General features: G+C 51.0%; 1 protein-coding gene across 10 annotated transcripts in view; it reads left to right on the forward strand.

The window, feature by feature from the left end:
• The first annotated feature begins 606 nt into the window (after positions 1-606).
• The window catches only part of TNS1 (tensin 1), a 192,508-nt gene continuing 166,287 nt past the window's right edge, over positions 607-26,827 (forward strand). For 6 of the 10 annotated variants that reach the window (XM_066233387.1, XM_066233386.1, XM_066233388.1 and 3 more), the window contains exons 1-2: positions 622-721; positions 12,435-12,472. The gene's annotated coding sequence lies outside the window, so the exon portion shown is untranslated. Of the gene's footprint in view, positions 722-11,227; positions 11,332-12,434; positions 12,473-12,749; positions 12,777-24,090; positions 24,110-26,827 lie in introns of those variants that run through there. The other 4 variants (XM_066233391.1, XM_066233397.1, XM_066233396.1 and 1 more) reach the window with 4 other exon arrangements.

Raw genomic sequence — 26,827 nt, forward strand, 5'->3', positions numbered from 1 at the left:
GCGAATTAGCTCAGTTCATCTAGTGGAACACTAGTCAGCAACGGAAAGGAAGGGGTTACTGCTCTGGGTAACCAACCGCATGGACGAATCTCACAGTACAAGGCTGACTAAAAGAAGCCAGACGTAAGAGTACATATCGTATAATTCCGTTTATATGAAGTTTTAAAAAAATCTGTCAAAATGAGTCCTTGGTGACAAGAGTCACAGTAGTGTTTACCTTGGGGGGGATATTGACTGGGACGGCCACTAGGGGGCCTTCTGGGGCGCGGTTATATGGAGCATATATGTGTAACACTGTATTGAGCAATACACTTAAATGAGTGCACTTTGTTGATAAAGTACAGGAAAAGATGATTAAGAAGCTGGGGTTTCCAGTTGTTGTCTGGGGCCCAGTACGTTGACCTCACCTGGGAATTTGGGTCACACCCACTGCTTTTCTCTTTCCCTGGGCACCTCCTCCCAAAAATAGGCTCGGGCCTTTCCCACCGGAAGGGGCCCTGCCTCTCCTTTTCCCTGGACCTTGCCTGTGTCTTCCCAGACCCCCCAGCCCCTCTCCTGGGACCCCGCCCTCTGCACAGTCTGAGCATTGTGCCTTTCCTCCCGTAGCCGGAAGACCTGGAGGCCCCCAAGACTCACCACTTCAAGGTGAAGACCTTCAAGAAGGTGAAGCCCTGCGGTATCTGCCGACAGGTCATCACCCGGGAGGGCTGTACCTGCAAAGGTGAGCAGCTCAGGGGGCAGGGAGGTTGGGGAGCACACCTTGTGGGAAGGAGATGGCCTAGGGCCAGGTCCGGGGGGACTCGGCTCTGCCTATGTCCTTGGGGTCCCGGCCGGGCGCTTAGTGCTCATCCGGGGGACAGTGCTGAGCATCCCGGCTGGCCAGCACGTGGGTGTGTGTGGCTGGCACATGGCATGTAGGGGTGGTAGGGAAATGATGTGTAGCTTGCGTGTAGATGAGTGGTATAACGTGTGGATAGCATGAAGGACGTATATGGATGGCATACAGATGGCCTGCGAATGGCATGTGGAAGGTACATGAATTGTATGTAGTAGCGTGTGAATGTGTGTGGGTAACATGTGGAAAGCATGTGGATGACACATGGAGGTTGTTTGGTTGGCATGTGGATGGTGTGTGGGAGGCGAGGGAGTGGTGTGTGCCCAGCACTGAGAGTATTTCAAAGATGCCAACCCTCCCCTGTGACAGCATGAGGCTGGGTTTAGGAGGCCCCGAGTCAGACTTGGGGAGGGCCTGCCGGCTGTCGGGAGTTTCCAGTCATTGTTCCCATGTCCTCCTAGAACAGCCCAGGTTGGCTGTCACTGAGGCCGGAGAACCCATGTCTTGCCCACATCACACACTGAGATCAATAGGTCCTCACGCCCCATTTGGTGACTGACACCATCACCCACCCAACTGCCCCACCACATGCCTCCCTCTCCTTTACCCACCTCCCATCTGTCGCCAGCCCCCTGCCCCCGATACAGCTGGAGTCATTGAGCCCTGCAGCCCTTTCAGGCTATTGGTATTCCTCACCTGGACGACCGACTGCAGCCCCTCTGCCTCCCTTTCCCAGACCCATCCTCTCCCTTCTGCCCTCTGAGCCAGCTTGCAGCGGGGGTCCATGGGGATCTAGTTATGTCAGGTCCCTGGTAAAGCCTTGGAACTCCCCCCCCACACACACACACTCCAGACAAAGTACAGGCCCCTTTCTATGGCTGCGAGGCCTGGAAGGGCCCACCCCTTGCCAGCTCTCACCCATCCCTACCCATCCCCCAAGTCCATACGCCAACCAGCTGTACCTTGCACATTTCCCAAAACGCCAAGCATGCCAGGCATGCCAGAGGGCCGGGCTCCTGCCTGCCCTGGAACCTCTCCTGCACCAGGCTCTCTCCTTCTTCCTTCCCTTCACGCCAGGCTCCTAACGAAGCTGGGAAGCTAGGCGGCAGAGCCTAGCGAACACTTATTGAAGCATTTCGTATTTGAGGACTTGCATGTGTGAGCTTCCATATTGTATTGCTCATGGCATCTGGAGGGTGCTGGTGTCATCCTGCTTTATGGATGAGAAAACTGAGGCTCGGGGTGTATAAGTCCCTTGTCAAGGCACACAGCTAGCTGGACAATGTGGGGTTATCAGGTGTGTGCTTTCTGGAGGTGGGAAGGCTTCTGAACCAGGAGTCTCAGCTGGGTGTGGGAGGCTGGGTTGGGCGGGTGGAAGTGTGGATGTGTGTGAATGTGCACATGGGGGGCATTTTAAGCAAGGCCTGCTGTAGGCAAAGGGCAGGGAGAGGTTCATAGTCCTTAACTCAAGAAAGGCTGAGTTTAGGGAGCCAATGGGAATTTTACAGGACCCAAATCAGCCATATGGTGTCACCCTCCTGCTAAGAGTTCTGCCTGGGTCAGGTGGGGGCTTAGGGGGGAGCTGGGAGAATGGAAGGAATTGCTGAGGGTGGGGTTCTATATTTTGCTTGTCTTATCACCCCACCTTGAGAACCTGCTACATTAGCCCCTGACCCCCCAGTTCCTTCTTTCGTCAGTGTGCCTTCCTGTGACCCCAACCCCTGCTCTGAAAGGAGGCAGCAAGGGGCGGGCTGACAGGAAGTCCCAGCACACCCACTGTGAAACCGTGGGCACATTCACATTGCGTTCTGTAATAGTCTGTGGTCCTAGGCTTCCCAGGTGACTTGGATCGAAGGCCCTGGCAGAGGCGGGAATCTGACCCCACGGGAATGGAAGGCTCCTGAGGCGAGCAGGGACGACCCCAGCTTCCCCCGGTTCGGAGCTTAGCCTTGCCCAGTGCGCACTGGAGTGGAGGGCAGGTGGTTGGTGGGCTCCAGGCTGGTTTGGCCGCTCTGGGTAAGTTAGTGAGAAGTGGGGAAAAAGCTAGGGCCACGCTCCAGAGGCACCACCAGGTGTCAGGAGTGGGCCACGGAGGGACCAGGGGTCAGCCCAGCAAGGGAATACAGAAGGCTCTGGCTTTACAGACCACATAGGCATCCTCAGCAAGAGGGTCGGGGTCACCTGGCCTAGGGGCAGGGGTGGGGCAATTGCGCTTACTGGTGGGAGCTGCAGGGGTGGGCCAACTCTCTGTGCTTTGGAACTGGGAGATTGTGCTGGTATTAGTTGAACAGACCCTTTTTCCATCCATCCATCCATCCATCCATCCATCCATCCATCCATCCATCCGGGTACGGGCTGTTTCCTAGTTGAGGGAGCAAATCTAGGACAACGTCCAAGCCACATTTTATTCACCAAGCCCAACCCAGCGGGTTCGATGGTTTCTCTCCCAGTCTTCATTCTGAGTCAGGGCTACAACCTGGTAACCCGCTGGGTTCGCAGCCAAGGTTGAGGGGTGGGGTGGAGTGTCTAGAACGTCAAGCCTCTGACTCGGCAGCCTCCACAATGCTTGCAGTGCTGAGGGAACTTCTGCTGCAGTCGAGGGGTAGTGAGGACACTTTCCTAGATCTAGAGAGACTGGGGCGTTCGTCCCGAACTCTCTGGCCGCCTGCTCTAAGACCTCAATGGTTCTCCCACTTCTCGCCCTCCTGCATTGAACTGTTCCATGAAGTATGGCTGGGGGTGGGGGTGCGAGACAGGGATGGGGAAGGCAGTCAGAGAACCCGAAGTCTAGTCCTGGTTCTGGGAACTCGAGGACCAATGAGGCACATGAAGGACTCAGTGGCGAGACATGTGGGTGGAAGCGTGACAGATATATAGACGAAAAGCCCACTGTGAGCCCTCAGCCAGCCTCCTGCCTTCCTGAGCCTGTTCCCTCCCGTACACTATGGGGTTAATGATAAACCCTGTCCCACATCGCACAGGGGGTTATGGTGAGGAACAATGAGTTTCTGCCCGTGGTTGTAATGAGCACGATGTCAGGGACTCGGGCTCCCTGTGAGGGAGAAAGAGACGGATGAGACAATGGCAGGAGAAGGGGCCCCGGGATCTCTGTTAGTGATCCGGGCTCTATTTCTGGTCTTGCCGCTCACAAAGCTGGTGTGACTTCAGATACATCACTTCGCGATCAGGCATCAGTTTCCTCATCTATAGATGAGAGGCTGGGCCACGAATGCTCACTGGGGTCCAGACAGTGGGAGGGCTGGAGAACTCCCCTGCTGGCGTCTGGAAAGGCTAGAGAACTCTCCCAGCCGAGGGTGCTGCTGCTCGGCCTCCGGCATTCACGCAAACATCCATCTGCCAGCGATGGACTGAGCACCCTCTCGGCTGGATGCTTTGCCAGGTGCTGGTGCCAAGGCCCAGCCCTGACCTGGGAAGAGAGATGTGCCACCAGAAAACCGCAGAACGTGTGGCCAGTCTGACACAGAGGTGTGTGTGAAAGGCTGTCTCTGACAGCAGGTTTCGACAGGGAAGACCTATGTCAGCTGAGTCTTGAGGGGTCTGTAGGAGTTCCTCGATTCACGCAGTGGGGTTTCTACGGGTCCCTGGGGCAGTGCTCTAGGGAGCATTGGACCTTCCCTAAGGGCTCTAGCCTCCCACCAGGCTGAAACCCAAAGGAGTAGACCAGAATACTGGCTCGAGAGCCAGGAGCTGCCATTTGGACCTGGACTGAAGCCCAGGCTTAGACTACTTCCCTCCTCTATGCCGCTGCTCAGCCTGGGGGGGGGGGCAGTTTCCTCAGATGGGATGCACCTGGGCAAGACAATCCGGTACTCAATGAAACAAGCCACCCGGAAGCCCTCCCTGGTTAGATCTGAAGAAACCTTGTTTCAGGAGCTCTTTCTCCTGTGTTACTTCACTGGGGATCCTAGATTCTCCCCTTGACTGAGGACCTCCTTGGAGTCATCAGAGATAGCCTTTCTGTGTGACCTTGGGTGAGGCACTTAACCTCTCTGGGCTTGGCTTTTCCATTTCCATTTCTAACGAATAGATCAGAGGTTCCAAAGGGGGTTTCAGAGGAGCTGTGAGGTTCTTGGGAGCTGCTTTAGAGGCCCGAGGGGATAGGAAAAAGGGGAAATGCCAGAAAAGGCTTATGGGGCTGAGGCGTTAAAACTCCTGCACACTTCAACCAAAGCAGCTCTGGTTTTAGGAGTTAAATACTATATCCAGAGCAGGATGCTGTGGTGGTCTAGCATCTGGCTTGGACTTTCTGGATTCAAATCCCAGCTTTGCAGCCTGACCAGACGGTGGCACAATGGATAAAGCATTGGACTGGGATGTGGAGGACCCAGGTTCAAGACCCCAAGGTCGCCAGCTTGAGTGCAGGCTCATCTGGCTTGAGCAAAGCTCACCAGCTTGGACCCAAGGTTGCTGGCTCGAGCAAGGGGTTACTTGGTCTGCTGAAGGCCCACGGTCAAGGCACATATGAGAAAGCAATCAATGAACAACTAAGGAGTCCCAATGAAAAACTGATGATTGATGCTTCTCATCTCTCTCCGTTCCTGTCTGTCTGTCCCTATATATCCCTCTCTCTGACTCTCTCTCTGTTCCTGTAAAACAAACAAAAACAAATCCCAGCTTTGTCTTTTACTAGTGAGAACTTGGGAAGATTGCTTCACTTCTCTGAGCCTTGGTTACCTCGCCTTTAAAATGGGACACATGGCAAACCTCCTTCCTCGGGTAACTGTGACCATTAAATGATATAATAGATACAAAGTGCTCAGAACAGAGCCTTGCATATAGCAAGCATTAAGTAAATATCAACTAACGTCACGGAGATTGCACATAAGGGTTCATTTACATGAGAGTTAGTCTACAAAAATACAAAGTTTGAAAAGCACTGGATGGGATCATCTGAAGATTTCTTCTCGCTCCGACTTCAGAAGCACACCATGCCCACTTCCCTGAGACGCTTTGTAATAGCCAGGGTTCTCCAGAGAAACAGATCCAGGAGGACGTGTGGATGGATGGATGGACAGATGAGTATTTGTTATAAGAAACTGGCTCACACAATCGTGGAGGCTTGGCAAGTCCGAAATTCGCAGGGTAGGAGCCGTTAGTCTAGGGACCCAGGGAAAAGTTACTGTTTGAGTCCAAAACTGGTCTGCTGGCAGAATTCCCTCTTGCTTGGGGAGATCAAGCTTTGTTGTATCCAGGCTTTCAACTAATTGGACGAGGCCCACCCACATTATGAAAGGTAATGGCTGACTTACAGGTTAATCTTATCCAAAAACAACCTTAGCTGGATAGCTGGGTTGGTTAGAACATTGTCTTGATATGCCAAGGTTGTGGATTTGATCTTTGGTCAAGGCACATATAGGAGAGTTTCTCTTTTTCTCTCTCTAAAATCAATCAGTAAATTAAAAAAACCCAAACCCTTCTCAGAAACATCTAGAATAATGTTGAACAGATAGCTGGTACCAGGGCCTAGCCAACATGGTATAAACTATTGCACACCTCCAGGCCAGGCCATGAGGATGAGCAAGGCAGGCCCTGTGGGCAGGTGGGCGGCCTCCCGACCAGCGGGGAAGACCTGACCTGGGCCGGGAGTGTGGGCCTTTATCTCCGGGGTCAGGTGCACACTGAGGCTCTGTGCTCATTTTCCGACCCACGGCCTGGAGGAAAAGCCCATTTAGATCCCAACAATGTTGGCTTCCTGTGTTCCCGAGAGGCAGGAAGCCACTCCAGAACAGAGTATTCGAAGTCTAGTGAGGCCGAAGCTGGCCAAGGTTGAGGGTGGAGTTCTCCACATGTCAGGTAACCTGTGGACCCCTCCCCCCTACGGGGCTCGCAGCTCCGTCTTAGGGCCCTCTGTATGGAGGGCTCTGCTGTATGGAGGCAGTGTTGACGCCCATGGGTGGAGATGGGGCTCCCAGCACTCTGTGGAGCTTTGATTTGACAGAGTCACTCTCTAGGGGGTTTCATCTTGCAGGATCACTGTTTTAAGAGGTCACTGCCTTCCTTTGGAGCTGGGGGAAGCCACGGTCCACGCAAGTGGGGTTGATCCTGAGACGTGTGTCTGGGTAGGACTCAGGCATCTGAGGGTTGCCAGGAGTGGGAGGTTGGGCTTTTCCTGCCCTTGCTTCCTCCTGATGAGAAGTGGTACCTTGTGCAGTGGGCATCCCTGTCACCCACAGAGCGGCGCTTCCTCCACAGCGTGTGGGACATTTTCAGGGTTTGAATCCGGGTTTCCCCCTTTCTTGGGTGAAGGGAGGACGAGGGAGGTAGTGACTATGATGGAGAGTCTGGCTGGGGTTAGAACAGGCTCTCACAGCTGGGAGAGGGTGTGGCGGCCATCTGTTCCAGGGGTCAGAGCACAAGGGCCTTCACTGATAATGTAGGCAAACGCCTGTGAGACAGCAGGGAACGGCGGGGTAAGTGGGGGGGTGGAGAGCAGGACCAGCGGATGAGTGGATGAAGGATGAGGTCATTCCCTCAGTCCCCCCACCCCCTTACCAGCCTTGAGCATGAGAGGGGTGTGTCCTGAAGCTCTCGGGAAGCCCTGGCCATCGTCCTTACCTGCCCTCTCCCAGCAGGGGCCAGAGCGAGTGAAGAGTGGGGCTCCCCCCTTCCTCGCTGGTATCTGCTCCACTGCCCCAGAACGTCAGCTCTGGTCTCAGGGGATTAGACTGGAGAGAGAGAATCCTTCCAGTTTGAAACTTACTGCATATCTGTTGAGTTCCACCTGTCTGTCACACCTGAGCTAGAGGGAGGAGCAGAGTCCGAAGCTGCAAAGTTGAATAGGATCTCCCTCTCTGCCTTGAGAGGCAGCTGGATGCGAGGGGGAGCAAATCATAAAGGGTGACTTAGTTCTCCCAGGTGCCCAGATCTTTCCAAGGGGCGTGAGCTGAGGATTATGGGAGCACAGAGAGGGAGGGGCCATCTTTGAATGCCTGGCTATCCAGAGAGGGACATTTTGAACTAAGCCTTGAAGGGTGTTTAGGAGTTTGCCATTCCTGACCTGCTTTTCTGCAGACCTAAAATTCATTTGGGGAGCGTGGTGTGTGCAGGAAGAGATGTCTTTTGGGCAGCAGCTGGGGGTGAAGGTGAGACTGGGCCATGTAGGGCGTTATAAGTACGCTGAGGAGCTGGACGGAGACGTCTAAGCAGGGCTAACATGATCAATTTGCACTTGAGAGCAGTCTATGACTCTGGAATAAAGGGCGATGAGTCTGGTAGGAGGATAATCGGTCTGAATTGGTGCAGTGGTGGTGGGCTGGGGAGGAAGGTTGAGATTCAGCAGCCTCTCTGGAGTTACTTCCTGTACCTTGATGACTAATTGCTTGGTAGGGTGAGGAAAGGGAAGAAGAAAGAGGAGTTAAAAAAAGAGCCTCAGGTACCCAGAGAGCAAGGGAGGACCCAGGAGATGGCCTCTGGTCTCAGTTCCCAGCATCACCTTCCTTTGTCCTCTTGCTTTCTAAGGATCCTGTGCTCTAGTTTCTGCATGAGTTAGTTATTGATAGCTGTGTAACAAATTATGCCCAAACTTAGCAGTTTAAATAAATTACAAAATTATTACCTCACATAGTTTCTCTGAGCCAAGGATTCATGAGTGACGTAGCTGGGTGGTTTGGATTCTGGGTGTCTCATGAAGTTGCAATCAAGATGTCAGCTGAGGCTGCAGTCATTTGAGGGCCTGACTATAGCTGGGATTTCGCTTCCAAGAGGCTCTGTCATGTGCCAGCCAAGTTGGTACGGGCTGGTGGCAGGACGCCTCAGCTGCCCACCACCTGGCCCTTGCCATAATGGTGGCTTGAGTGTCCTCACCACGTGATAACTGGCTTCCCCCAGAGCGAGTGATCCAAGAAACCAAGGCTGAAGCCACAGCATCTTTGATCACAGCCTCAGAAGTAGGACGTCATCGTTTCTTTAATACCCGACTGGGTACATAAACCAGCCCTATTCATTGTGGAGGGGACTACAGATGGGTACGCATACCAGGAGGCCAGAAAAACTCAGGGCCACCTCGGAGGCTGGTGGCCATGGCTTCCCTTTCTGTTGTACACTTGAATGTGCTGTGAATCTGGGAAGTGGGAAGCCAGCCCACCACCACTGCGCCAGTTCCGAACGCCAGCAGGAGGAGGGACATTAGAGAGTAGGAAATACTGCTCTATGGGAGAGTACCTGAGACAGGTGACTAACACCTTCCCCGGAGAGGACCCAGGACAAGAGAGCCTCCTGAGCCTCGGGGACAGGCACTGCTGAAGGTACAAAAATATCCTTCAGGGTTTGGCCACACCTGCCACTTGAGTTTAATTTGCTGAGCGTCTGTCTTCTGGGCTGGGGGGTGGGGGAGGTCTTTCTTCACTCCCCACTTTCAAGGACAAACTCTGCCTTCCAGCACATGGGGGCCACTCAACCTGTCGCACTGCAATCGCCTGATGATTTCTTTATCTGCCCTCCATTCAAGGGCATTTGTTGAGTGTCTTCCCACTGTGTGACAGGCAGAGCTGCTCTACATGGTCACACAAGCCATTCAATGCCAGAGGCGTCTATCCAAGAGAGCCCTGGAATCAGCTCACGCTTTGCTCGCCAAGCCATGAACCCAGGTACAGGGCTGCGTCCAAATGGAGAAAAAGCACTTTTTTGCTGCTCCTACAAAGACACTGTACTCAGCTGTGTGTCCACATGGCTGGTCTACCCAGGACGTGGAACTCTTTCTCATTTGCACAAAGATGCTGTTTGGTGCTGTGGGCTTGGAGCAGACACTGTTCTAGCTACTGGGAATACGATGTGAATGAGACAGGCTCGCTCCTGCCCTCATGAGTCTAGTCTGGGAGCTATATCAATACTATACATATATGAACAAGAATTACCCCGAATGACTTCACACTGTGAGCTGTGCTAAGAAAGGAATGACCAGGGTGCTGATGATAAAGGATAATGGGGAAGACTACTGTAACGTGGGTGGTCAGGGAAAGCCTCTTTGAGGAGATGGCTTCTAGGGGCTTGCAGAAGTAGAAGAAAGATTTGGCTTGGTGGACAGTGGAGAGCTAGGCTGAGGGAGAGCATCCTACGCGGCTAGAACAGCAAGTACAAAGGCCCTGAGGCAGGAAAGAGCTTAGTGCATTGGGAACTGTCAGAGTATGCTAGAGCAGTGGTCCCCAACCTTTTTTGGGCCACGGACCGGTTTAATGTCAGAAAATATTTTCACAGACTGGCCTTTAGGGTGGGATAAATGTATCACGTGACCAAGGCAAGCGTCAAGAGTGAGTCTTAGACGGATGTAACAGAGGGAATCTGGCCATTTTTTAAAAATAAAACATTGTTCAGACTTAAATGTAAATAAAACAGAAATAATGTAAGTTAGTTATTCTTCCCTGTGGACCGGTACCAAATGGCCCACGGACTGGTACCGGTCTGCGGCCCGAGGGTTGGGGACCACTGTGCTAGAGGAAGATGGGATCCTGACTCGCATGTGCTCCTTGTATCTTGACTGAGGTTGGGAAGCTCAGAGTGGATGCCTTTGTGGTTGACTCCGAGCTGTTGGGGGAGGGTTGTGGACCAGGAAAAGAGTGTGGTGGTAGGCATAACTCAATGGGGTGCACATCAACTCCTCGGGGAGGCTCTTCAGGCAGGTCCAACTCAGCCAACATCTAAGTCTCTACTGTGTGCCAGGCACTGTGTAGTGTGGTGTGTGTGTGTGTGTTTGCATGTATGTGTTTGTGTGAATGTGAGACAGAGAGAGAGAGAGGGAAGGAGGGAGGAGAGGGAGGACCCCACGGCTGTAGGAAGCACAGTGGTGGTGGTAAATGTATACTCTGTGCCCCTATCTGTAAAGTAGGGAATAGTGAGTGAGGCCTCCAGAGGGGGGCTCAGGTCTTACCCTGGAAGGCTGGGGTTTGACTAGAGGAGGAAGGGGAAAGGCCACTCTATTTGGAGGCAGTGCCCTGTGGGGAAGTTGCCTGGCTGGGAGGGCCTTCCAGCTCTGGCCACAAGGCCTGAGGCTTTCTCAATTCCACATTCCAGGGCCAGAAAAGGAGGCATGGGGGGTGGGGACTCTGCTGTCAGAGTGGAAACACCTTCTGGAGGAGAGCTGCCACTTGGGGTAGTGGGGGTATGGGAGAGGCAGAAAACCTAGCCAGATGGGCATGACTTGACTTGGGTGGCCATGGGAGGGAATGTCCTGATGTGGCCAGGGGTGGAGAAGTCCCTGAGCTGGGCTGGTTGGTGGGGTCAGGAAAGCCTTGCTCAGCACGGGCTGAGTCACAGGCCTGAGCTGGGGCCAGGACTAGTTCTGTGAGAACAAGGTCTCAGGGTAGGGCCAGCGGCCAAGGTCATATCCCAGATTTCATCCATTATGCCTCCCAGCGTTTCTCCAACCCCCACCTCCACAGACAAACCAGAAGTCTTAGTGTGCGGAGTGTAGGAGCCCATTTTGGTGGCTGTGGGCCTTCATCTGTGCCTCTTCTCGCCTTCTGCGTTCTGCTGACAATCAGGTTGGCTCACAGCTGGGAAGGGGTTGGTGGAACTGCAGATCTAAGAGGCAAGGGCAGCTGGCTGTGGCCAGGACTTGTGGCTGTCCAGGATTTGGGATTAGGACAGCTTTCCTGTGTCCCCAACCCACCTGCTTCAGCAGGTATGGGGCAACCAATAAGGCCAAGTTAGTGCAGAAGCTCAGCTCAAGGGAGCCCTTGAGTACCCCATCTGTGATACCTGGTGGGAGGGGACCCCCAAGCCCCTGTGTGGAAGGAAGGCCCTGGGGGCTGGGCAGGAGGGCTGGGGACATTCCAGCCCGAGGGAACCCCTTAGGAAATTTGATTCTAGCTTCTGGTAGTGGGAGGGAGGAGCAAATTCTGTGTGTGTATGTCTGTGTGTGTGTGTGTGTGTTTCAAGTCATGCCCGCGAAGTCTGTGGGTCTGTGTGAGCATCTGTCCACATGTCTGTGTCAGACTGAACTCCGAGGCCATGCTATGAAATGGTGTGTGCTGGTTTTCCACCCTCCCAATCCCGAGTCAGAGGTTTCTCCTGGGGCATGGGTGTGCGTGTATGGCTGAGTGTATGTGTGAAAGTGGTCATGAGTGAGTGTGTGTAGGGGTGTGAATGTGTATGTGTGTGCTCCAGTCCTCTTCTGCCCGGTGAACTGGGTCTGTGCGGCTTTCTGGGGGACAGTGAGTGGGATGGTGGCTCCCGCGTGCCTGCTGCCTGTCTGGTGTGTGTGTAAGGGGAGAAGGCCCCTCTTACTCCTTGGCGCAGCTGGCGTTGGGGCCTGGGTCCGGCCCACCTCTGCCCCTGGCAAGGATCCAGCAGGGCACTCGGTCCCCTCCCTTCCCCCTGCTCCTCCTATCTTCCCGCGCTGCCCAAGGGGCTCTGGCCATGGCGCTAGGCGTCTGCCCAGCCCCGGGTCGCAGTCCCGGCGTTCCCGCCCCGCAGGCCCCGGGAAGCTGCGGCAGCCGCCCCCCTCCGCCCCCTCCTCCCTGCGCCCCTCCTTCCCTCCTTCCCTCCCGAGCGCGATTGCGGGCGGGGTGGGAGGAGATTTCGCCGGAGTTTCCATTTCATACCTCGCGGCTAAACTTTCTTTCTGTGTTTCGCCCTCTTGCAGTCTGCAGCTTCTCCTGTCATCGGAAATGCCAGGCCAAGGTAAGAGGCTGCGGGCCAGCTGGCTCCGCGGGGGACTTAGGGACTGGACGGGCTCGGGTCCGGGGACTGGAGCGGGGGCGCCGGTGGGGCGGGGGCGGTGCCGGGGTCTCCCCTCCTCCGCTCTTTGTTTATGCAAAGCTTTGGGCCAGAGCGGGCTCAGGTCAAGGTGAAGGCGAGGACCGGGGTGGGGGGGGCGGGGTTGGGGAGCGGGAAGGGCCCGGGTGGAGGGCGCGGCAGCGCAGTCTCGTGGCTACTGGAGTGGAGGTGACTGGTGGGGACTGAGCTCCGAGAGGGGCCTTTGAAGGTATTTCCCCTAGTTCTCAAGGGGGTGGGGGTGTCGAGGGGAGGGGATGCATTTCAGTTATTCTGCAAGCCTCTGAGTTCTGGTTGGCGGGATTTGGGTAGATTGTAGAAACTCGGGATGGGGCCACAACCGCCGGACTGGAGAGCTAGGGGGGAAAGTAGGGGAAGTGAGGATGAGGTGAGAAAAGGTCAGAGGCCAAGGTTGCGGTGGTCCTGGAACCTCCTGAAGCCCATCCTACTCTATTGGCTAGGTCCCATTTCGGTCCTCAGTTTCCCCATCAGTGTTTCCTGGCTGGACTTGGTGGGAGAGGAAAACCAAGGCAAGAAGACCAGAGGGATTGGGGGAGTCCTGGTTGGCCCGGCTGGCTGGACCCCTGCTGCACCCCTCAGGCCAGGACAGAGGAGTGACTGAGCAGCTAGTGGTGGCTTTCAGGAGTAATGGGGGGATGGATTATGGATTATTTGAGAGTTTCTTTCCCAAATAATTCATCATAACCCATCAGCTCTCTGGAGGTGGAATGCTTGGCCTTAAGCTTTAATAGGCGGCCAATCTCTTCCCTGTCCCTGGTATTGCTTATATCCGCCCTGCCCTCTCACCCCTACCTTTGGGTTCATGGTTGATCTTTCTGGAAGGCAGTCAGTGAATGGAAAGAGGAGGGAGGTGCTTTAAAAAGGAGCACTGAGCAGTTAAGGCCCAGTACCTGGCACATCTCATGCTCTGCTTCTTCATTAGCTGGGTGACATTGGGCAAGTCATGTAACCTCTCTGAGCCTCCGTTTCATCCTCAAGGATACAGGGATAAGAAAAGGTTGAAATGTGAGGATGAGATGGAATAATGTGAGTGGAGTGCCCAGCACAGTGCTTGATGCCTGGTAGGCGCTCAGAAACAGCAATGGGTTAGTATCAGTGGGTAGCTCCGAAGGGTGACTGTTGCCATGGAGAAGGGTGCTGATGAGCAGGCAGGTTGGTGAGGGAACCCACTTCCTCCTGTGGGACCTTGCTCAGGCCAAGTGCACAGCCTTGCTGGGGCTTCCCCCCACCTGTGAACTCCAGGCCGGAGCGTTCTAGCAGAGATGCGAAGGGCCTGGCTCACCAGGGGCACATCTGCTCACTCTCTGCCCCTCCCTTGTCTGCCCCTTTCTGGTTCCCTCAGCTTTTTCTTCCTTAGGTGGGATTGGGTTTCTGCTTCTCCTTCCATCGCCCTCCTTGTTCTCTTCATCCGTAGTAGATTTTTTTCCACCCTTCATTCCAGAACCTTCTTGTGTTCTTTTTTTTTTCCTTCTTGTGTTCTTACTTCTCCTTAGTCAGCCCCCTCCCCACGCCCCTGCCTGCACTAACAGCGAACACTTGTACAGTGCCCTAGGCCTTAGAAAGCGCTTCAGTGCACTATCTGATTTTATTCTTTTAATTCCATCAGAACATACAAAGAGGCTGAAAGATAAAGAAACCAAGGCACCTAAAGGTTGACTGACTTTCCCAAGGTACCGAGGTGTAATTCCTCCCTTATCTCTGTCCCTGGGCCTCTGGGCTTTCTTCTCATGTCCCTTCTTGGTACCAGCAGACATTTCCCGATCCTCACCGGCCCCTTGCCCTTCGCCTCCCGTCTCTTGCGGCAGTGGATACAGTGAGAGAGGATGAGGGGATGGATGTACTAGCAGTGAAGGGTCTGACCAGAGCTGGCGGGGGCCCCAGAGACCCCGAGAGGTATGCAGGCAGCCTCTTGTTGTACAGTCACCTCCTGGCATATGCTGGGGGCTCAGGATACACCAGGCTGCAACGATATCACCTGCCGAGCCAAGGCCCACCAGGAGGAGAGGGGTGGACTGGCAGGGCAGTGGCTGGACAGACAGATGGGGCTTGTTATAGGATTTTCCTCTATAGGAAATGGGACCCACTGGTGGTGTGAGCTCCACCCAGCTGGCAAGTCTCCCCATAAACCACAGTTCTTACTCCCGCCCTGCCTTTTCCGCTTGCTGGGAAGGGTGATGTGAGCCCAGAGCATGCACCTGAGCTCTGTCCTCTGGGCTTTATAACCAGGCCAACTTGGGGGTCCTTCCATCCATCCTTCTACCTTGAAACAGGACTCACTAAACAAATGTTTGCTGAACTCTTTTTGCGTGCCAGACTCTGCTCTAGGTGAACAACACAGATCAGGCCTTTGCCCTCATGGGACTGACATTCTGATGGGAGAGATGACAGTAAATAGGCAAACAAGTCATGTAAGGAAATGAGTTAGAGCAGTGGGTTAGAGAGAAATTAGGCTCAGGTGGCCCAAGAAATCTTCTCAGAGGAAATATTGTGTAAGATAAGACCCAACTGATGTTACATGATGATCCAAGAGATTAAAAGAGCAAGTGCAAAGGCCCTGAGGTGAGATGAGCTTGTCAGGCTTGAAAGATTACGTGGTATGGAGTAGTGAGCCGTGGAGAGGTCTTGAGCATGAGCGACATGATCTGACCTTCACTCTGGCCTAGAGTGGGCACTGGAAGATGGGCCAGGAGGCCACCGATGTTGACTAGGTGAGAGAGGTTGGTGGCTTAGTCCATGGCATTTGCAGGAAAGACCGTGAGAAGAGGCCAGGTCTGGGATGCATTCTGGGGTAGGTCCCAGAGCTTGGCTGATGGATAGGATGTTGGGTGTGAGAAAGAGAATGGGTTCAAGGATGTCTCCCAGGTTTTTGGCCAGAGTAACTGGGTGCACATGGTTCCATTTACTGCACTGAGACAGATGAAGTGTGTGAGAAATTTCTAGGAGGAAGCGCCAGGGTTTCTGCTCTGCTTGGTCTCTTATTTCACAGTTTTGCCCTCTCTCACTGGGGATTTCTTCCCGAGGTTGGTCTTCTCCTGTCCTCTCAAATTCAGCCCACCTCTGGCCACTGCTCCAGCAAGTGGCTGGTTCTGGGTGCCTTCATATGCCACCTGCCCGACTATTCCTGCAGCAGGAACCTATGGCTTGGTAAGGGGCTCTATTGATGATATGTAACAGTACAGTGTAGCAAAATATCCCCAAATTAGTAACTTAAAGCAGTAACAAATATTTATTATCTCATACAGTTTCTGTGAGTCAGAAATTTGTGAGTGGCTTATTAGCTGGACTCTCATGGAGTAGCAGTCAAGATGTCAGCTGGCCTGTCGTCATTTGAAGGCCTTACTGGGGCTGGAGAATTTGCTTGCTAGGTGTTTTATTCATGTAGCTAGCAAGTTGGGGCTGGCTCTTGGCAGGAGGTCTCAGCTTCTTGCCACATTGACCTCTCCATAGGGCTGCTTGAGTGTCCTCACAACATGGCGGCTGGCTTCAGAGAGAGCAAGAAAAAAAAATCTTTTATTTCCTAAGGTTGGAAGACAAACACTGTTCTTTCTGCAATATCCTATTGGTTACACAGGTCAGGTCCATTGAATATGGGAGGGGCCTATATTAAGACACAAATATCTGGAGGAAAGCATCAATGGGTGCTATCTTAGAGGTTATCAGCCACAGATGGCCAGAGAGAGGGTGACATGGCTCCTGGGAGGCCATGGCAGTGGAGTGGGTATCATACATATCTGTGTTTGAACTCAGCTCCTGCTGCGTCCCAGCTATATGAGCTGGGTTGCAGAGGATGGCATGCATGTCTGCGTATAGCGGGTACCGTTATTCTTTTCAAGAACCACAGACAAAGCCTGGAAAGGAGTCCAGACAGTGTGTGCCCAGCCCCTGGCCACTTGGACCTGTTTGAGAAAATGCTCGGTGCTGGTAGAGGAAGGGCCTCAGGGCTCAGCTCTGGGTACATGTTAACTACATGTTTATTGCACAGATAAGGGTAGAGAGATATGTTGCATTTCCAGCTTCTAGAATAGTGCCTGGTCCATACTAAAGGTTCCAGGGAGGGAGTAAAAGAGGGGAATAAAGGAATGTTGAGAAATAAGGGGTTCCTATTTAGGGAGAGGTGGGGGGTGTGTGTGGACAATGAGAGCAAGAAAGAGGAGCAGCCAAACCACTTTTTAATTTCCTTCCAGAAAGTCCTCCTATCTCCCAACACAGAGATGCTCTCAATAGTAATTCTAGTCATTTACATTTTCTAGTTGGGGTATAACTCACATATTGCCAAGGACACAAACTAATCAATTGGTATATATACATGAACCAGATCAGGATCTAGAACATTTCTAGCACCCCAAAAGCAGCCCATACGCTCCCCTCCAAGTCAGTATCCCCCCCAAAAGTACCTGCTATTCTTACTTGTACCATCAGAGATTGGTTTTGCCTCTTTGTGAATTTCATATAAGTTGAATCATATGGAATGTTTACTCTGTGTCTGGATTATTTCACTCAACATTATGTCTGGGAGGCTCATCTGTGTTCTTGTGGGTGGCAGTGGTTCGTTCTTTTTTATTGCTCTGTTGTATTCCCTGTGTTGAATCAACCACAATGTATTTACCCATTCCACCGTTGATTGCCATTTGGGTTATTTCCAGTTTGGGGCTGTTATGAACAGACCTGCTCTGAATATTAATCACCCGTGTCTGCACAGAACTCCGTAACGCGCACGGCGTTTTCACTCGCCTCGGCTCTGTGAGGGGAGCAGGGCGCATGGTAACCCAATTTAATAGATCCCAGTTGAGGTCCAGGGAGGGTAACCACCTTGGCCGAGGACATTGGGCTCAGTGGCCTTCTACACTATTCGGCACTGCCCTGGGGTAAATGGGGGAGAGCAGGTGGAGGGAAGAGAAAGTGAGAGCCAGGGAAAGAAGCAGAGACACACAGAGAGAAGGGGCGGGCCCGCCTCGTGGACTTCCCACTTTCCAGCTCTCCTCTGAAATCCCTTAGAGGAAGCAAATTCTAAGTCTCCCTTAGTCCTCACCCTTATGTCACATAGGGTTCTTATCTGTCCCCAATTGTTTCTTTCCTGCTGAAGATTTAAAAATGAATTGTCCAGGCTTTGTCCTCTACTTTTATTTCAGCACATGCAGTATGTACAGACATAACAGATTTTCTTCTGTTTGACTTTTCTCCTCATTCCCCTACTATATGATTCTGCAACCTCCAGGTACATTTTATTAATTTATGTATTTGTTTATTCTTTTAAAGAAAATTTTAAATTTTAGAGCCATATTTTCTGTCTTCTTTTTTTCCAAGTGAGAGGAGGGGAGATAGAAAGACAGACTTCCGCATGTGCCTCAACTGTGATCTACCCTGCAACCCCCAGCTGGGGCTGATACTCTGTCCATCTGGGGCCATGCTTGCAACTGAACTATTTTTAGTGCCTGAGTCAGAGGCCTCATGGAGCCATCCTCAGTGCCCAGAGCCAATGTGCTCGAACCAGTCAAGCTATGGCTGCAGAGGGGGAGAGAGAGAGAGACAGAGAGAAAGAGAGAGAGAGAGAATGAGGAGGGGGAGGGGTGGAGAAGCAGATGATCGCTTCTTCTGTGTGCCCTGACTGGGCCACACACTCAACCATTGAGCCAATCAGCCAGCGCCTAGAATCATTTTTGATTGACGAAAAAGTTGCAAAGAGAGAATACCTGCATAGCCCACACGGTTTTCTCTAATTCTCAGATACACTTGGGAGCAACACTTTAAATTCCTGATTGGCTTCTTGTGTTGAAATAGCTGACAAGAGCAGCTCCTTCTGGCAAAATTCTCATTGTTCATTCTAGGTCAGATAAGAGTCAAAGGAAAACCAGGCAGCTTCTGGGCAGGTAGATCACCCACCCCTGGGCCTCTGGGCAGCTCCTTCCTGCCTCCTCTGGTTCTCTCCTACTCTCTTCCCGGGCCCAGACCGCCCTGTTCCAAGTCCCTGGTGGGAGGAGGGAGGAGGCTGCAGTAATGACTTTGTTTCCTCCCCTGTACTATAGGGGTTTAACTCTCATTCTTTAAGCTTGAAAGAAAAGGAAATCCCATAATTAACCCTCACCTTTTAGTCACATCACACGTCACCTTCCTGCTCTCTCATAAACACACCTGCAACCTTCTTCCACGGTTGTGTTGGAGCCTTGTTGTATTCTGCTACCTGTAATAGCTGGGTTGGGGAGGTTGATGGCCCCGGGACCCATCGACTGCTCTGAGTCCAGCTTTAAGCTCTTTGGCCTTAGAGACAGAAAGTTGAGTTTAAATCCTGACTACATCAATAACTGACTGTGTGACCTTGGGCAAGTTACTTCACCTCTCTGAGCCCCTATTTCCTCATCTGTAACATGGGGGTTATAGTAGGACCTATTTTGTAGTATCCTTGTGAACACTGTGAATGATAACCCAACTAAAATGCCAAGCTCAGAATTAAGTGGTCAAAATGTTAATAGTGTTTATTATTTTGTATTCCTCCTGCCTTCTCCTAACTCAGTGAAGGTGGGGAGAATCTGCGAGACCAGCAAAGCTTGCTGAGGGCACTGGTGCCAAAAACTCAATACTTGCATGTGTTTTGCTTCTCTTATCTCTCCCCATTATCAAGGAAGAATGAGGAGATTTTGCAGGTGAATATACTGTGTGCTCTGCTTGTTTGCTGGCCTCAGAATACCTGAGACCTGGTCTGTCCATTAGGATTGCCTGTGTGCTGTAAACATACTGGTGTCTGGGTCCTACTCTCCAGAGATTTCGATTTCATTTGTTTGAGGCATGACTGAAGCATTGGGGATTTTTAAAAGTGGCAACCACTGGTGCGAGGGTCAAATGGCAGAGCCATTCTGGAAAACCGTCTGACCACTCCGCAGAATTCAACATACACCTGCCAGATGACCCAGCAATTCCACTCCAAGGGGTTTACCCAGGAGAAATGGAAACATGGCCACAACAAGGGGTACATAAATAGACAACAGCTTTATTCACAATAGCTTGAAACTGGAGAAACCCAAATATTCCAAAACAGGTGGACAAACATACAGATTGTGATGTAGCGGTCCAGTGGAATACTACTCGGTAATTAAAAGGCGTGAACTAGTGTTACAACAGTGTGGGTGGGTCTCAAAAACATTGTGCTGAGCGAAAGGAGCCAGACACACAAGAGAATGAACTGGATGATTCTGTTTCCATGCGATTCTTTGTAAGGCAAAATCTATCGTAACAAAAGCAGATCAGGAATTTCCTGCAACTGGGGTGGTGGGGAGACTGATGACAAAAGGACTTAAGGGAACTGCTTCTGGGTGATAGAAATGTTCTTTGTTATGATTGTGGTGGCGGTTACGCTGATTTATACATTTGCCAAACTGATTGGACTATAAGCTTTATTGTATGTCAATTATACCTCAATAAAGTTGATTGAAATAACAGCTTCCCAGTAGATCTCCTCTGCAGCCACATTTGAGAACTGCTGGTGTACCGCTTCAGCGACCCGTCGCTGTCCTTGCTGTCTTGGTCAGCACCAGGAACAGTGTCAAGTGTGTAATAATAATGCCTTCTGGGGTCAAGGGCCTTTCTTACTTTTTTTTTTTTTGGTAACAACTGTATTGAGGTATAATTTGCATACCACACAATTCACCCATTTACAGTGTACAATTCAATGGTTTTTTTATATACTCAGTGTTATGTGACCACTATCCATTAATATTAGAACATTTTCATCTCCTTGAAAGGAAACCTTGTCCACTCCAGCTGTCACTCCTCAGTCCCTCTATCCCTTCCCTCCCCCCACCCCAGCCCTAAGCAAACACTCATCTGCTTTCCCTCTCTACATATTTTCCTATTCTTGAGATTTCATATGAATGAAATCATAGAATGTATGGTCTTCATGATTGGCTTCTTTCACTTAGCAGAGTGTTTTCAAGGTGTATCCTTTTAACGGCCAAATAATGTTCCATTGCATATGTATAACACATTTTGTTTATTCATTCATTCATCAGTTAATGGACATTTGTGCTGTTTCCATCTTTTGGTTAATATGAATAATGCTGTCATGGATATTCATGTACAAGTTTTTGTGTGGACATACTTTTTCACTTCTTTTGAGTATATACCTGTGAGTGGAATTGCTGGGTCATTGAGTAACTCTATGTTTAACTTTTTGAAATGCCAAACTGTTTTCCAGAGTTGCTATAATAAAATACCACAATCTCACTAACTTAAAGTAATTTATTCTCTCACAGTTTTGGAGGCTAGACATTCAAAATCTTGGTGTGGGCATAGCCATGCTCCTCTGAGAACTGTCGGGGAATCCTTCCCTGCCTCTTCCTATCTTCTGGTGGTTTGTGGCCCATCCTTGGTTTCTTGGGTTATAGATTCATCACTCTAATCTTCTGTCTTCAACTGGTAGTTTCTTTATGTGTCCTCACTCATCTTTCCTCTGTGTCTGTCTGTCTCTGTGTCCAAATTTTTTTTTTCAGAGACAGAGAGAGGGATAGACAGGGGCAGACAGACAGGAACGGAGAGATGAGAAGCATCAATCATTAATTTTTTTAAAGGTTTTTATTATTATTATTATTATTATTTTTATTTATTCATTTTTTTAGAGAAGAGAGACAGAGAGAGAGAGAGAGAGAGAGAGAGGAGAGACAGAGAGAGAAGGGGGGAGGAGCTGGAAGCATCAATTCCCATATGTGCCTTGACCAGGCAAGCCCAGGGTTTCGAACTGGTGACCTCAGCATTTCCAGGTCGACGCTTTATCCACTGTGCCACCACAGGTCAGGCTCAATCATTAGTTTTTTGTTGCACATTGCGACACTTTAGTTGTTCATTGATTGCTTTCTCATATGTGCCTTGGCCACGGGCCTTCAGCAGACCGAGTAACCCCTTGCTCGAGCCAGCAACCTTGGGTCCAAGCTGGTGAGCTTTTGCTCAAACCAGGTGAGCCCGCGCTCAAGCTGGCGACCTTGGGGTCTTGAACCTGGATCCTCGGCATCCCAGTCTGACGCTCTATCCACTGCGCCACCGCCTGGTCAGGCTGTGTCCAAATTTTTATAAGGACAACAGGCATTTGGATTAAGGCTTACCTTAATGACCTCATTTTAATTTAACTCTTGATTAACTTAAAGACTCTACTTCCAAGTAAGGTCACATTCTGAGGTACTGGAGATTAGGACACCAACCTATCTTTTCTTGCGGAGGGGGGGGGGCGACACACTTCTGCCCATACATAGCTGTATCATTTTACCTCTTCATATAAATTTTATGTATGAAATTTCTGATTTCTCCACATTCTTATCAACACTTATCTAACTTTTTGATTATAGCCATGCTGGTGGGTATGAAGTGACATCCCATTGTGGTTTTGATTTGGTATCCTTGATGACAAATGATGTTAGCATCTTTTCATATGCTTATTGATCATTTGTCTATCTTTTCTGGAGAAATATCTATTCAAAATCTTTGCCCATCTTTTTTTTTTTTTTTTGTATTTTTTTTTCTGAAGCTGGAAACGGGGAGAGACAGTCAGACAGACTCCCGCATGCGCCTGACCGGGATCCACCCGGCATGCCCACCAGGGGCGACGCTCTGCCCACCAGGGGGCGATGCTCTGCCCCTCCGGGGCGTCGCTCTGCTGCGACCAGAGCCATTCTAGCGCCTGGGGCAGCGGCCACGGAGCCATCCCCAGCGCCCGGGCCATCTTTGCTCCAATGGAGCCTTGGCTGCGGGAGGGGAAGAGAGAGACAGAGAGGAAGGAGAGGGGGAGGGGTGGAGAAGCAGATGGGCGCTTCTCCTGTGTGCCCTGGCCGGGAATCGAACCCGGGACTCCTGCATGCCAGGCCGACACTCTACCACTGAGCCAACCGGCCAGGGCCTTATCTTATTCTTGATACTTATTTAGTGACAAAAATTGATTTTCAGTTATTAAAACAACCTTGCCTTTCTAGAATAAATTCCATTTGGTCATGGTGCTATATGTCTTCTTATATGTTGCTGGGTTCTCTTTCCTGTATTTTATTGAGGGTTTTTGCATCTCTCTTCATAAGATACATTGGTTTTTAGTTTCCTTTTTTTTGTAATGGCTTAATTTGGTTTGGTATAAAGGTAATACTGGCCTCATAGAACGAGTTGGGGAGTATTTGCTCCTCTTCCACTTTATGGAAGAGTTTGTACAGAACTGATATTGATTCTTGAAATGTTTGGTAGAATTCATAAGTGGAGCCATCTGGGCCCGAGCTTTTCTTTGTGGGTAGTTTTATTTATTGCTAATTTAATCTCTGTATTTGTTATAGTCTATTCCAATTTTCTCTTTCTTCTTGAGTCAGTTTCGGTAATTTGTATCTTTTTAGGAATTTATCCATTTCATCTTAGTTATCTAATCTTTTGACATACTATACAATTGTTCATAGTATTTTTTCAAAATTCTTTTGATGTTTGTAAGGTTGGTAGTAATGTTCCCTCTTTTATTTCTGAGTCTAGTAATTTGAGTCCTCTCTCTCTTTTTTTTTTTTTTGGTCGGTGTAACTGAAGGTTTGTCAACTTTGTTCAACTTTTCAAAGAACCTACTTTCTCTTTTACTCTTACAGCATCTTTTATAGTAATCACTTTGTTTATAGTCACTATTTATTGAGTGTCCTTTGCATAGTGACTACTTGATACTCATCTCCTTGAATCCTTGAAAAACCACACACAAAGCAGATATAATTGGCCACACTATCAAGTGAGAAATCCGAGGTGAAACAGTGGGCACTAGTTATGCAGCCAGCAAGCAGTGGACCTGGGGTTCTAGCTTGGGTCTGAGTATCTGGCTCCAAAGCCTTATGGCTTCTTACTACAGGCAGGAGACCTCCCCTGTTCCACATTACGCTACTACCTTCTGCTGCTGAAGCTCATTTTTCTGATTTCTAAAGGGAAGAGCCTTTGGTCACCATTCCTTTGCATCACCTGTCAGTAGGCTTCAGTCTCACCTGGTGAGACCGTTCAGCATATCCCTGCCATCCTTAACTTTGGTTCAGTGCATCTGGGCTTGAGCCCAGTCATCTGCCTTATTATCTAACACCCCAGTGAGTCTGATGCTAGGGCCTCCTGACAGCATGTGAGTGACCTGTGTTTGCCCTTGGACACTCCTGCTGGGTACAGGCCCCCAGGAAGCCGCTGGTTCCTCCAGCCACTGTGTTCTCCTGGCTTTTGCCTCCCCAGTGCCTACCCTGGGGTAGGGGGTCAAGGATGACGTAGGTTTTGAGTGGGAAGTCCTTTCCTCTCTGCTTTATAAAGATTTGCAAGAAGTTGTAACAACCACTCCTCACCCCAATCTTTCTAAAGTTCTCTTTGAGGTAATGGACTGTGGGACCTTCATGGGTTAATAAGTAGGCGTGGAGTGTGTCACAGGCTGTTTGTTAGTGTGTGCGTGTGCGCACATGCACGCACCCTGCTCCCCAAGGAGGCGAGAGAGCAAGGCCGGGGGAGAGAGTGACACTGAGCTGTGACAGGCTTCTCATTTTCCTGGAATGTGGCTCCCAAAAGGTCTCATATTTTTCAGCGTTTCTGACTGGGGCTGTGTAAACATCACGGGGGTGGGTGGGGAGGAGGTTTGCTGCACCTGAGAGACCAGAGGAGTTAGTGAAGGGGATAGAAAGAAAGATAGGGAAAGAAAGGTAAGTGGGAGAGGGAGAATCAGAGCCGGAGGGGGAGAAGGGAGACGCAGATCGGGGGTCCGGGACGCGTGGCGACCTGTGCGGGAAAGAACAAAGGCCAGCGCTTTCCCCCTAAGAGCGCGAGGGATCTTGTGAGGCTGGAGCCTGTGGTATGAGGAGGGCTGAGGGGTCAGCACAGAGCAGGAGCCCTGTCCGTGGCGTGGGAAGGGAAGGTGTGACTTCTGGACTCCCTGGCCCATGCCAGCTTCCCTGGTTGCTTTCAGCTTTTAGCCGGGGCGTCTGCAGTGCCTGCTGGAGTCTGCTAAGCAGGGGGAGTGAGGGAGAGAGAGGTGGGCTTCCCCTTTGTGGGGCATGGTGAGCCCGGCAGTTAGCAGTTGCAGCCCCCGCCTCCTGGGACGTTTGTCTCTGCCTGAGAGAAGCTGCTGGTCCCAGGAGAGGGCCCTGAGATGCCGCCCAAGAAGCCAGCTTTTGCTCTTGCTCAGCTCTCCCTGGAGGTCAAAACTCAGGCGTAACTTTCTGAGCCCCCACGCCACTGACTTGGAATCATTTCCAGAACCTGGAGGTCCTGAGAGGAGCCCCTCAGCCTTGGGCTCAGGCGGATCTTAACTCTGTCCTTTACCTGAGCTGCGTTATATCAGAGAAGTCACTCAACCTTCAAAATATGGTTTCCTTATTGGTATAAAAATGTTGACACTGATATCAGCCAAGCTTGCAGTGAATGGTGTGAGGATTGGAGAAAATGTAGGTAAAATCCTGGCGTGTGATAAGTTCTTTCTCAATAAATATCTCTTACTCTATTATCAGAGACCCAAGGATAACAACAGCTAAGTGCCCCAGAAAAGCACCAGCTAGCAGGCCTGGCCAGCTCCCCAAGAATGACCATAGCCCCTAGTCCCTTTTCTCTCATTGGCTCTTATACCTGCAGTCACCCGCTGGCCCTCTGTGGTCACCCGCTGGCCCTCTGTGGTCACCTGCTGGCCCTCTGTGGTCACCTGCTGGCCCTCTGTGGTCACCTGCTGGCCCCTTCATCCTTCTCTCTGCCCGAGATCTATGAGGCCCCACACCTTCTCTCTGAAGGTTCTGGCTCCTGGCTGATGGGTGACTTGGCCAATTGTTCTTCCCCTGACCCCCTCAGGTGACAGGCCGGGTGGGATGTTAACAGGGGTGAGGGGTGGGGGGCAGTAGAAGGAGAAGCTTGTGTGTGTGTTCTGGGGCACAACGAAGCACAGAGCAAGTCACAGATTAACCCCCTGGCCTGTTTCCGCCTGCTGGGCCGGGGCACCCAAGCGAGGGTGTCCAGAGGTGTCTGGGTTCAAACTGGGTTCTGTTCAAGGAAGCAGGGGAGGAAGGTCACCCATGGGTCAGATGTGATCGGAGGCAGCAGAAAAACTCCAGTGTCCCCTCCTGCACTCGGAAAATCACACTGGTTTACAAAGATCCTCTATCCGTGCACAGAGAGGATCCATTTAATTGAATTCTTACAGCAGTCCTAAGAGGTAGGTATTAATAGAATCCCTTAGGACACATGGGAGGAAATGCGCTGAGATGGTTGAGCAACGTGCTCACATAGCCAGGAAGGTGGGGGAAGCAGGACCCAGGGGTTGAACCCAGACTTTGGGACAGCTTCCAGGGGAGACTCCAACCTGGAGGTGGTGTGGCAAGAAATCTGATCCGGTGCTCACTACCTCTGTCAAGAGGCAAGTTGCTTCGCCTCTTTGTGAGCTGGGTTTCTAGTCTGTAAAAGTCATGAAAATAGTCTTTACCCTGTATGATTAGCGTGAAAATTAAATGAGTGAATGCATATATGGTGCTTAGATCAATAGATAAACACTAGCAATTATTATTATCATTCTTCTGAGAAAGAGGTCCCAGATCAGAAGCTGCACTCAGGTTGGGTGGAGGAAGTTCTGTAACATTAAGCCTAGCAGAACGGCCAGGGAAGACAATTGAATGGTCCCCATTGGACTGGGCTGTCTTGTGAGATGGTAAGCTCTCAGCAGCCATCTTGCACTGTGGGGAAGGAGATTGGACTGGGGGAAGTTAAGGTCTTTTTTGTTCTAAAATTTTGGAGCACTTGAGTCAGAACTGGATTTGTTTCTTCCCTCCCCTGCTTACAGCTGAGTGATCTTGGGCCATTTTCTGAAGTGCCCTGATTCTCAATTTTTTCATCTATTAACCTGGGTCATAAAGACCTTGTTGCAGGGTTGTGGTGAGGATTTAATGATCTCGATGCGAAGAGTGTTTCCAGCTCCTGGTGCACAGTAGCCAGTGATTTGTGACAGCCATGGTTGTGGGGTGGCATCGTGGTTATTATCATTAGGCACTGAGTCTGGTTGTCTCCAGGGGATGATTCCAGAGCTGGCATACCCATGTATTCCACCTGGGCCACCCTTTCCCTAGGCCAGGCCCCTTTGCTGTGCCCTCCGAGCAATCTGCAGTTTTCCCGTCTGCCCGTCTAGGCTTAGCAGCCTTCCTCCGATTCCCTAATGCATCTGGGGACCTTCCCAAGCTGAATCTCTCTTCCCTTCCAAGGACTTAAATCTTTACCTGTCCTTTGGCTCTCATTCCAACCTTTATTCTGTGTCTT

This window comes from Saccopteryx bilineata, chromosome 5 (genome assembly GCF_036850765.1).
Source record: "Saccopteryx bilineata isolate mSacBil1 chromosome 5, mSacBil1_pri_phased_curated, whole genome shotgun sequence".
Lineage (NCBI taxonomy): Eukaryota > Metazoa > Chordata > Mammalia > Chiroptera > Emballonuridae > Saccopteryx > Saccopteryx bilineata.